At 35.1% G+C, this 6,490-nt stretch overlaps 1 protein-coding gene across 4 annotated transcripts in view; it reads left to right on the top strand.

The window, feature by feature from the left end:
- The window catches only part of LOC108756434 (inactive dipeptidyl peptidase 10), an 81,544-nt gene that overhangs the window by 26,465 nt on the left and 48,589 nt on the right, over window positions 1-6,490 (top strand). The window contains exon 1 of one of the 4 annotated variants that reach the window (XM_018500242.1): window positions 3,766-3,782. The exons of the other annotated variants lie outside the window; for them this stretch is intronic. The gene's annotated coding sequence lies outside the window, so the exon portion shown is untranslated. Of the gene's footprint in view, window positions 1-3,765; window positions 3,783-6,490 lie in introns of those variants that run through there. 4 annotated transcript variants of the gene reach the window in all.

Genomic DNA, 6,490 nt, shown 5'->3' with positions numbered 1-6,490 from the left:
ATATATATATATATATATATATAGAGTCTTCTATAGATGTACGTAATGTAATATAGTACAATAAAACGAAGATGATCAGTTACTGAGGAACGAGTTAAACGACGATTTATTTCACATTCAGCGATCTACCGTGAGTTATTTGTTTAACAGAATCAGGTCGGCAGAGCGTGAGAAACAAATCCTTTGCGATACTGATAATAAAGTTACGAAGAAAATAGTTTATAATTTAAAACATACACGCCATTAAAAAAATATAGTCTCTTTTATAAAGAAGAAAATTCACGGAGAAATATGTGGGAAAACTTTACGGCAAAAATATATTCCTCGTCGAAGAATTATTTCTTCGCTGGGAAAGACACTGTGTGCATTATAGAGCTGAAAGTGGGTACATGTAAAAGATTGTTATCCGTTAAATGTGTAAACGGAGCAGCAGTAAACTGTGAAATTGATTCACTGCAAGGAGCGTCGTTTCAAAATATCTTTCTCAATAGATTCTAGTTTCCGTGACGAGAGTGTAACCATACATATTATGAGACGACTCGTTCAGAATGTCTGACAAGTTGTCGACATTTCTACGATATCTGCAGTATGGGATATCGCAAGAGAAAGAGATTTTCACAATAGCTCAGTTAGCTAATCTCACAAATAATACATTTTCGGGATCCATCAAACGAGTAAATTGCCTGAAAGAGCGATATTGATTCATTAATGGAAATGGAATACACGTATAAAGCACAGCACATTTTATTAACGTTGCAATTTTACAAATTGCTCATATCATGGAAATAAAAATTTCAGTGTACATAACGGAAAAAGCATATTAAAAATAAAATAATAAAACATCAAAGCATTAAAAAATAAATAATAGTTTATTCATTTCAATAATGACACGTTACATTCATATTTTAGTGATTTAAGATCTTCAGAGTCTCCAAATATAATATTTCGGAATATATAAAAACGATAATTTTGATCGACAAACTCAAATCATTTAAATACAGAAAATAATGTATAATTTAAAAAAAAAAAATAAAAAAAAAATACAGATATTTAATTTTTTAAATTAGTAAGAGAGTGTGATCTAATGAATCGAAAGTTTCTTGAAATATACAATTTTCCGTTATCCATTACTTAATCTTTTATTACATCAATAAATTTCACAAATTGCTGAAACTTTCAAATCTTAGATTGGAAGGGATCAATGTAGGCGTGATTTAATAAGAGATTATTCGTTTGAAGAATTTTCAGATTATATATAGCAGAGAGAAGACAATCAGAAAGAGAAAAAAAGGCTATTTCCTTTCGGGGGATAGCTTCGAAATTGAAAGACAAAATGTTTAAGAAATTGAATATATCGTAAGAAAGGGAGAAAAAAATAGGGGGAAAGAAAGATCCTTGAAGAAACTTTCTTTTCTCTTTCCAAGGAGTAAGATAATGCGTGGTCGTTCCTGTATCGCTCTTCCAAGAGACGAGCACGCGTATTGCCGACTGGAGGGTAGATCCTCCCTGGAATTCAGGCAGGATAAATCCGACTTCGAAACGAAGGCACTTCTCGAAGGCGAGGATTAGAGCTGACGTCATGTTGGCAAGGACGAATCCGATCTCCAAGACGTCTCGAATTATCTCAGGAGTACATTCGTCGGTCGACACTTGGTCGACTCCCGTCGGCGTCGCGGCGGAGGGACGCTGCATATTGGGGGACGTCGCGACTTTTCATATATCAATACATGCCGCGTGTGCCCGCGCGATACGGGCCGCGTTTTGGCAGTTTGATATGACTTTTTGAAGGTTCTGTGCTTCTTCGCGAATCGGTTGCGTCACGAAATACATCGCGAAAAGACGGCGCACTAAAAATTGAACGATAATACTTTTTATCACATCCGACATTATTATACATTTCTGGTGAAATAGTTAATCGTTCGATGTAAAAACGTGTTAATAGTGAATATCGTGTTGTGTGAAATATGCTGTGAGAGCGCAGGAGGGAGGGGGGGGAGGGAGAGGGCTCTCTCTATAGCGGTTCCATTAATTCCGAGGAATAATTAATGTCGATCGGTATATAGCGTCGGGTAATTCTTGGCGAGCTGCAGCTGTTTCGATTTTTAATCAACAGCCAAGGCGATTAACAGTGAGGACGCAAAGCGATTGTTGTTTTACGCGGAATAAAATTTCGCGTTACATCATGCTAAACCGAGAGTGAATTTCCGATGGGGAAGCATTAATATGCAAATTATTATCTCATTAAGAGCGCACGCGCTTCCTGCAATCGTATCTCCGTATCGAATTAGCTAATTAGCCACGCTAGTCGGAATGAAAAGTCAACGGTCGTTGTCCAACGAGCGATTGGTTAATTTGGTTTACGCCAACTGGGCATTCGAGTGATCAGTGCCATCATTACTCGTTAGCGTTATTACCTGGACGCATACAAATAATTGTAACGATTTACGTGGGATTATCGTAGGTGGTAACAGTCAGTGGTCGGCTAAAACGGGCAATCAAAGCTAGATCACTATCCAATAAGTTCATGTATATACTTCAAGTTTAATGAACGCGTAAAGTTCGTCTATTCTACAATTGCGTAAACGTTTGTTGTAAATAATGCAGGGTAACTGTCCCTATTAGTGTGCCTTTAAACCAACTTGTTCATTACTGAATTAACTACATGTTGTAGCTTTAATTTTGTTTGCTTGAAATCAATATCGGTTCTTCAACTATTTCTTTTTCTTATAGTATTTTTTTAATATAAACAAATGTTAATGTTATATGTTTGATAAAAATAGAGTTTTTTATTTAAAAAAAAAAACCATATTTTTGTTTCTATTAGTGCCTTTCCAAAGGAAGATGGCTCTATTAATGTGCTCTTAATCTGTATGTCTTTCCACATGACTCATTTTAACAGATAATTCAAATATATAATAGTAAGCTAATTGTTTAAGTTAATATTGTATAAATCATTATTTTAACTGTAGTTACTTATAATATCAATGTATTCTCATAACACAACGTTCTCAGTTCCAATATAGGACATACTATTACACTGAAAAAGATTGGTTGCTGCAACAATTTAGATAGTAAAAGCATATACTGACATTGCGGACAGGCTAACGCAATTAAAAATTTGTTGCTACAACCAAAAACTGATTGCTGCAGCCATATAAAAATGCTATGCTATATTTTACTATCTAAATTGTTGCAGCGATCAATCTTTTCTTTTAGTGTAGTATAATATTATTAGCTAAGAGTGTTGTGTTATGAGTGTACATTGAAATTGTAAGTAACTATAGTTAAAAAAAAGACAAACTTAAAATCTTGCGATATTACTAGATTTACACAAATTCCTCTAAATTGTGATACGTATCTTTCGAAAAACGTTTTCTAAACTTTAAAAAATAGAATCTTTATCTTTAATATCGTATACATTAATAATTTAACATAATAAAAAATATTCTTTTTTATTTATTTGTGTTTGTTTTCTTTATAGTTCAATTAAATACAAAGGCACAGTAATAAGAACAGTTATCCTACCTATAAGAATTGATGACCAATCACAGTTAAATATGAGAAGAATATTCGACTACGATTGATGAATTTTTCTAACTAATTGCTTGCGTAATTAAATAAAACAGGCTTGCAATAAATACGCATTTCGTTTCGAGAGGACGTTTTCCCAGCGGCGCGGTGGTGAGCAAAATGGGTGAGAACGTAAATCGGTCCTGACCCAGGAGAGAAAGGGAGCTGGGGCTAACTTGGTTTCCATGGGAACGACAAGCCTCACCTGGAAGGTAATTTCGCGGTGTATCGCGTCGGAGAATCGAGACATCGACCTTTAACCTTACCCCGATCTCCAAGACACAGGCATGAACCGCGCCATCCATATCTAAACAGTATATCTAATGGTCAACAGAAATAAGATGGACGGATCATGAGGATAGCCAATCTCCCTTTTTTTTGTAACACAATACTGTTGAATAGAAAGAGACAGAGACCAGCCGTTTTTGCACCCTAGCTTTCTTATTTTTATTTTTATGATTATTATTATTATTTTTTATTATTATTATTATTTTTTCGACCAAATGTACACACGGATTGTGTAATCCATGCTCTACGTCTTTAGCTGATCTCACCACCCGCGTCGGTCTGCTGTCCGTGCTGAAATGGTACGGCGATGGCGCCCACAGCTACTGGGTAATCTCGCACTTGGGAACATGCGTTCTCTTCCGAGAAACCATCCCTTTCGCGCGCAAATGCCATTTCGAGATTCAAATTATCCAGGTTTGATCCCGAGTGCGAGAGCTCTTAGCAAGAAGAGCGATAAACGTCCAGTTATTTCTGACCACTGAATATTGCGTTCAATCTTTCGTCGATTAACCGTGCGATTTCTGCCCGCGGGAATTCGATTTCATGTGTCATTTCGGGCGTGATACTGGCGTGTGGTTGCGTCAAAAGATCGATGTCGCTGTCAATTTCGAGAATGAAATAACGCCTGGCAACTGCTAGTGCAGCGTGCGCGTTCTATTTTCGAAGAGTTTCCCGTCACGTTAACCGAAATGAGCTCGTTTTGCAACCAAATTTGATCTAAAATAATTTTGATTTTCATCAAACAGTACTATTCCGAAAATGGAATTTAGAGCGGAATTCATAATCCATTCTTATTTTAAGACCGCCTCAAGTAATACTTTAAATATTACAGTCCTAATTTATAACATCTTAAAACTGTATTTAAAACAATCTCAAATACAGAGAATTAATGAATATCAGTCTTGGTTTGATAAAAAAACAAGTATATGAATGCAAAATCTGTCATTTTATCTCGTACAAAGATTTTTCACGATAAATCATTCTAATTTTATTCGTTCAAAAAAATAATACTGCTGAGAGAGATAAATGTTACATATGCACACAAGGTGAGATAATAGATTTCTCAGATCGAATTTAATTACGTAACTTGGAAGCAACGTCTCATTTACTACTGTTTAATCAAAAAATATTATTTATGATTCTTCATTTTCTCCTCTTCTACCCAATTAAACGTCAGCCTGCGAAAACTAACTTAAGTAAGTTATATTACTTTCATCATGACCCGATCCGCAAAGTTTCTCTTTGGTTTCTCTTTTGTTTTCATTGTTCTGAAATTTCGAGAGGCGATTGCTCGCAAACGTAGCCGGAGGACTGGTCGATCGTCGAGAAAAGCTGAATTAAAGATGCAACAATCTCGAACAAAGTAATTAAAAATAAGACTGTTATTGATTCTTTCGCCATGAGAGATAATCGCGAGGCCTATCCACATATAATTTCAAAATTGTCATTAACCCTTAAACCGATATGAGATTAGACACCCGTAGTCATTACAATTTATAAGATGTGTCAAAATGATTTTGACAAAAAGTATATAGACTTTTATAAAGCTAACTTACTAAGTTATAATTAAACCTTTGACTCTCCGATTCTATAAATTAAGTTAATTATAGTGTAAGATAAGGGCAATTCAGAACAACCGCAGTTAATATTAGCTTATATATATATTCACATACAATGGTTAGGTTACATATAAATAATTTTTATATCATTTCATGGTTATCAATACGTACATATATACAGTAAGTCAAGTAAGAGCGTGGTCGAGTTCATGTTACTAGCCTTGAGATAGGTTCGAATAGTTTCATACGATATATCTAGCCTTTCTGCTTCAATTTTCCTTGTCCTTGACGCAATGTTAAGCCAGGATTCCGCGAAAACAGATTCACTATTTTTTTATCGTCTTTTTTTGTCCACTTTGCATATCGAGCCACGTTCCGGTAAATCATCGACATTTTTTGCCACATTATATCGCTGCACTCACTTCTGTACGAATGATTTCGACTTTTTCATATATTTAGCAGCCGCTAATTGTGACATTTTTGAACCTTTCGGGTGAGTGCAGAGAAACACAACGTGAGGAACACGCTTCATAGCGTGATGAGGATTTGGTACTCATGGCGCTTAATGTGATTCTCTTAAGAAGTTCAATGACAACTGAATCTTCCTTGATAGTGCATCAAGAACAAAGGTACCCTTTATGGATTCATGATAGATTTAGGGCGATATCTTTTATTAGCTTTGAGTAAGGCCGACCACGCTCTTACTTGATTTGCTGTATATATATGCTAATATTAACTGCGGTTGCTTGCAATTGCCCTCACATTATAATTAAATTAATAGTATATAGACTTTTATTCGAATAAATGAAGGAGTATTGAATTACTCGTCTCCTCTTAGTCTTTGAAATCTTTTTCCTTTATTTTAGACAGGAATGAGAAACACGTATATATAGCGTGAGCAAAGAAATGAGAAGAGCATTAAACGAAAGAAAACAATGAGATTATTATGATGTATGATATTTCACATCCAATATCATTTTGCTCATTACTCGCGAAATGACATTTGCAAATGCTGAAGAAAAACCGTTTTGTGTGCTTTTGAATTTCGCGCTTTAAAAAAGTATATACAATGG

This window comes from Trachymyrmex septentrionalis, unplaced genomic scaffold (genome assembly GCF_001594115.1).
Source record: "Trachymyrmex septentrionalis isolate Tsep2-gDNA-1 unplaced genomic scaffold, Tsep1.0 scaffold127, whole genome shotgun sequence".
Taxonomy (NCBI): domain Eukaryota; kingdom Metazoa; phylum Arthropoda; class Insecta; order Hymenoptera; family Formicidae; genus Trachymyrmex; species Trachymyrmex septentrionalis.
Note: the sequence above shows the minus strand (reverse complement) of the source record. Positions and strands in the feature narration are given on the sequence as shown.